Source organism: Macrobrachium nipponense, chromosome 49 (genome assembly GCF_015104395.2).
Source record: "Macrobrachium nipponense isolate FS-2020 chromosome 49, ASM1510439v2, whole genome shotgun sequence".
Taxonomy (NCBI): Eukaryota; Metazoa; Arthropoda; class Malacostraca; order Decapoda; family Palaemonidae; genus Macrobrachium; species Macrobrachium nipponense.
The window spans coordinates 5692971-5698763 of record NC_087224.1 but is presented as its reverse complement, the minus strand read 5'-3'; the positions used below and the strand labels follow the sequence as shown (position 1 = coordinate 5698763).

Here is a 5793-nt window from a genome sequence, read left to right as displayed (position 1 = left end):
CACTAAGCACACTCCCTTGTGGGACACCCTCTTCTTGGCATCTCTATCTGATAATGTGCTGCCCACTTTAACTTGAATATCTACATTTCAAGAATGCTTTAAAGAATAGGGGCAATTTTCCTCGTACCACAGGTATGAATTGTCTTAAGAATGCCATGCCTCCAAGCAGTATCATAAGCTTTTCTCAATATGATAGTATATGGTGCTGCTTGGAGGCAAATGCTTCATCATATGGAGATTTCCAGCTGCAGTAGGACATCTACTGCCGAGTGGCATTTTTCTATATTGTGAGGGTAGAAAATATCATTACGCTCTAAATACCAGACAAATCTTGTATTCACCATTTTTTCCATTAACTTGCATAAACAGCAAGTTAGTGCTATTGGTCGATAACTAGCCAATGAAAAAGGGTCTTTACCTGGTTTAACAAAAGGTAATACAAAAGCCAATTCCCATATGACTGGGTTGCTACTTTCATGCCATAATCTGTTAATTATACTTATTATAAATAGTTTTGTATTTTTTTGAAATATTGCCTAAACATTTGATAGGGAATTTCATCCGGACCGCAGGGGCAGTGTTTAGTGCTGCTGGCCAGGCAGCATCAAATTCCCTTTCTGTAAAGGGTAAAATATATGGCTCTATCTTATCTGTGGAAAAAGTCTGATCGCAGTTGTTCTTCTCTTCTTCTATATTGATATTGATATCCAGGGGAACTGTCAGATTTTTTTTGAAACTTGGGCAAAATGATCGGCGAGTTTATCACTTTACATCTTTTGCGTTGGCGATGAGGTTGTCATTAACTTTAAGTACTGGGGGAGGACTGGGAGTAAATTTCCCAGCAATCTTTTTTATTTTCTTCCATATTACTGCAGATAGGTGTTTCGGTGGTTGGTTTAATGGACGATACAAATGACGCCCATGACTGCCTTCTAGCAGTTTTCATTGCCTTTCGAAAACGCGCTCTATTCTGTTTGTATATTATCATGTTTGCTATAGTTCGGTGTCTACGATAACGTGAGTGATGTTCTTGTGACTCGGTGTAACAGTGTGTTCTTCACACCACCACGGGACTGGGCGTCGCCTAAAAAGACCTGTAGTTTTTGGTATAGAATGTATACCTGCTGTATGGAATGTCCCATTTAATAAATCGATTGCATCATCTACCGTTGGGAAGTCATTTGCATCACTTTCTATTTCGCTTAGCTCTTGAAATTTGTTCCAATCTGCTTTTTCAACATTCCACCGTGGAGATCTTTGAACTGGTGGGTCATCACTGGAATTTATTATTATGGAGCATGGTCACTGCTTTGCCAGTCATCATTCGTCTTCCATCTAAGAAATCCATCGTCGGCAATTGGAACTAGATATTGTAAGGTCTAAGCATGAGACTGTACCTGTCTGGATATGATAAGGAGTGGGTTCTCCTGTATTTAAAAGTCCTAAATCTTCATTTTCTATTATGGAAGCTATAATATTCCCTTTTTGATTTGATGTCACATCTCCCCATAAAGGATGTCTGCCATTCAAGTCTCCCATGAGAAGAAATGGTCGTGGAAGCTGATGAAGTAAATCAATTAGTTCTTCTCGAGTGATGGGATTGTTTGGTGGAAGATAAAGGGAACAGAGTGTGTATTTTCGTCTTAGGTGAATTTGAACCGCAACAGCCTGTAAATGTGTATTTAGTAGGATTGGAAAATGAAGAAGGTCCCTGCGAACATATATAAGGCAACCTCCATGTCTTCCCACTTCCAAATTATATTGTGTTCTATATGATATATAGTCTCTAGGGCAAGGTGTGTGGACATCAAGCACTGTTTCTTGTAAACATACAGCAATAGGGGAAGTATTTATAGAGTAACACTTTACGTTCCTCATATTTTGCACGAAGTCCCTGACAATTCCACTGTAAAATTGAAGAGAAGGTGTCTATGTTTTGGAGGGTAGTCCTCTATTCAAGGTCATTTTTGAATGTTTAGTGGATGGGAAGCTTTGCTTGTAAGTTTTTGATGACGATTGTTTTTCTTCGCCAGCTTGCTCATTGACTTTGGTTTTATCTTTTGTTGGAGTTAATGGAGGAGAGGATGAGGGTGTTCTTACCCTCTTCATTTGTTTTTTCCCTCTAATTCCATTAAATCAGGTAGAGATTCTGCCTGAGATAATGCAAAAGGAGGAGTAGAGGGAGGTTTGAGGGAGATATCCAGTTTGTTATATGGAATGTTTATTTTATCCGTCTTCGCCGGCTGTGTCAAGATTTGCAGGGGGTGGGTGGCTGTGTCATGTCTCCCTTAGTAAGAGAAAGTAAAGGGAAATTCAGAAAAAAAATTTCATAAATGAATAAACAGATAAAAGCCCAGGAATTCAAAGTTCGCATGCAAACAGAAATTCGCTTTCCGTCAGAATACAGTGAGACGATATAAGCCTTGGTATTCGACAAAAACATCAAGGGAAAAAAAATTATCAAGGAAAAAAAAAAGAAGTCACCGTATGTGTAGAGGGGCTCAACAAGCTGTCAATGAGCCTTTTCTTCAAGTGTAAGAAGCAACTGGTGTTGAGGAAATTTTCTGCACATGAGGTTCATCCACGATTCAGCAAGTTAAGTGTTCTACATACACACACAATATATATATATATAATAATATATATATATATATATATATATATATATATATATACTATATATACATATACTGTTCATATATAATCCCTTTGGGTGTTAGTTATTCCATGGTAGTACAGCAAACATATATATATATATATATATATATATATATATATATATATATATATATATATATATATATATATATTATTTTCTCCCAAACACACCACATACTATAATATAGTATAAACACACACACAACATACAATACAATTACATAAAACATACTATGTAGGTTTTTCCCTTTCTTATGCACGTAAAAAATAAGGACTCCTCCTCCCATGACATCTGACATTTTCTGGGCCATTTTGAAGCACAAACATAAAACACAAATGTTAATTCAAATATTTCCCTACTTGAAATGTTACACATTCCGTGACATTTTGATTAGGGCAATTACTCAGGCCAGACGTATCCTGTTGGACATCCACTATAAACCCACAAGCGAGGCCGCATTTATTTCCACATTTAACGCCAGATAAATCGTTCGTCTTTAGAACTTCGTAGAGCTCCGTGTGACATTTACTTTGCTCGATTATTTTTCAAACTGCACAACAGAGGTTAATTAAGTTAAAAAAAAACGAGCTCATGTGAACCTATTATTTATGTCAGTTTGGAGGGAGGGTTCAGAACTTGCATTAATTCATATACTGGTATTTTGTTTATTTGGATTATTCAGACTTTGGGATGGACAATTTTAAATGCACGACAGAGAGAGAGAGAGAGAGAGAGACGGGACGAAAATGAACATGAACTCTAAGACCAAAACAATCTAACTCAAGGAAAATGACGGCAACATTCATGGACGCAAAAATAAAATGACTTGGCTTTAATCGGAGACAAAAACCACCTGAATCAAGATGATCGTTTCTGGTTGAAATTCCGACCTGCGGGAAAGTGAGTGTGTGGCCTTCCACTAACCCCGTCTCACATTCGCGTCGAGTTTTTGCCAACACAGAAAACCCCTGTTCAGGGATGGAGGGAGAGATGCAAGAGCTCTAGAGCAACTCTAGAGCTTTAGAGCAACTCTGTACTGTGTCCTCTAGAGCAAAGCTATACTGTCCTCTAGAGCAATTCTATACAGTCCTTTAGGTAACTCTATTCTGCCCTTTAGAGCAACTCTATACTGTCCTCTAGACTCTTGAGCAATCCTGTACTGCCCTTTACAACAACTCTATACTTTCATTCACAGCAATTCTGCACTGTCCTATAGAGCAACTCTGCACTGTCTTTCACAGCAACAGCAACTCTGTATACTGTCTTTTACAGCAACTCTGTGAGCGAGTTGAAACAAAGGTTAACTTTGCTGCTGTTGCAGCCACCTAAGAATGTAAATATAATAAACTATTCTGTCTTATCTGTGACTTTATCATAGAAAAAATGATCAAAATAAAATACCACTCATGTCTTGCAACATTCTTTTTTTTTCCTTCGCTGAGACATTTCATCGCACCACAAACTTTTATTTTATTCCTATCTATACAAAACTACTCACCCACTTTTCCTGACCTTCCTTTGGTGACCAACTAATAAAACAGTCGTAATTCTTTGTAAATGACAAATACACTTTTTCCTCTTGCTACCGTTTTCTTTTCTTCGTCTTCGCCTTCTTCTCCTCATCGGTTCTTTACTACTTACAGACCGTACCTATCTCAGTATCCCTCTTTCTTCAATTAGCAATGCAATGATCTTATTAACTCTACAGCCTCCGTCATAACTTTTCCCTTTTCTACAAAGGAATAACTAACAGTTATTCCTCTCACTCAATCCTTCATACCGGGAAAGACATCAAACCTAGATGGATAATTATAGGGTTATATGGTAAGAATTGACTGACTGATTCGCGTCTACTAAAACTGGCGTTACAACGTATATGGGGTACGAAAATATAGATTTTTTTAAAGTGTAGCAAAATGGCTAGCCTTCGCCAGATGACAAAATACCGATTTGCGAGAGTGAAGACAGACTGAAGATATTTTTTTTATTTTACTTTTATAGGTTTTAAAGCTCATACCATTCTCTACAGCACTTCCCCTATAGATCTGGCAATGCCCTTATGATAACCATACGTTAATGAAGAACACGTGTCAGCTTAGGAATAAACAAATGGAGTGTATATATATATATATATATATATATATATATATATATATATATATATATATATCGATATATATTATATATATATATATTATATATATATATATATATATATCATACATGAAGTGGTTTCTTCATTCAATCTTCACTTCAGATCTAAGGCTTGTAGTGACTCGAATGTCTACAGTAGAGAGTGTATAAAGATAGGAAGTTGAAGAAAGCTTTGTGGCTATGATATACATACATACATATACACAGAATATAAATTTTTAAGGTTTATACTATCCATACCTTTACTTCTGAGTTAGAGGCAGCTGCATCAGACTCATTCAGCTCACCTGCAAAGGAGAATGAATATTTTACAATAACAGAAGACGCAATCGCTGACTAATTCGATTCAAATTTGAAAATAAATAACAAAAAGGGTTTTGTAGGTGCTCATATACAATAGAATAAACCTTTAAAATACAACGAAGAAGAAGAAGAAGAAGAAGAAGAAGAAGAAGAAGAAGAAGAAGAAGATGAGGAAGAAGAAGAAGAAGAAGAAGAGACCAAATTAATAACACAAAAACAGCTGCAAATTGCTACGAAAATATGAAAACCTAAGTCACCACCATACACAATGCCTTTCCATACACACTATATCTCACTGACTTCAACTCCCACCAAGGAACAATAGATGCCAGGGGAAGGCAGGAGATGAATCATCAACAGCCGAAGAAAGGGCTGGGAGTCCTTGTCCTTAATCCCACCTGATCTGGGGGCACGAACGAGCAGACAAACACGCAGGGACACAGGCAACACACCTGCGGAACACCCAACCTCCTTTCCCAGTCATATCTATTTTTTTTTTTTTTATTTGTTAACCGGACGACCTAATAAGCGAAGTTCAAGTAACCATATGCCTTCATTTGAGACATGGTCTGATTGTGCAACTCAGTCTTCCATTTAAACTACATTTTCCAAGCCTATAACTATTCTAAATTATTTGGATTCTGCATCATACTGTACTTTCCACACCTAAGACTTTT

General features: G+C 37.0%; 1 protein-coding gene across 2 annotated transcripts in view; it reads right to left on the bottom strand.

Annotated features, from left to right (window-relative positions):
• The window catches only part of LOC135205288 (dual 3',5'-cyclic-AMP and -GMP phosphodiesterase 11-like), a 348600-nt gene that overhangs the window by 189275 nt on the left and 153532 nt on the right, over positions 1-5793 (bottom strand). The window contains exon 2 of one of the 2 annotated variants that reach the window (XM_064235680.1): positions 5054-5100. The exons of the other annotated variant lie outside the window; for it this stretch is intronic. The gene's annotated coding sequence lies outside the window, so the exon portion shown is untranslated. The remainder of the gene's footprint in view (positions 1-5053; positions 5101-5793) is intronic. 2 annotated transcript variants of the gene reach the window in all.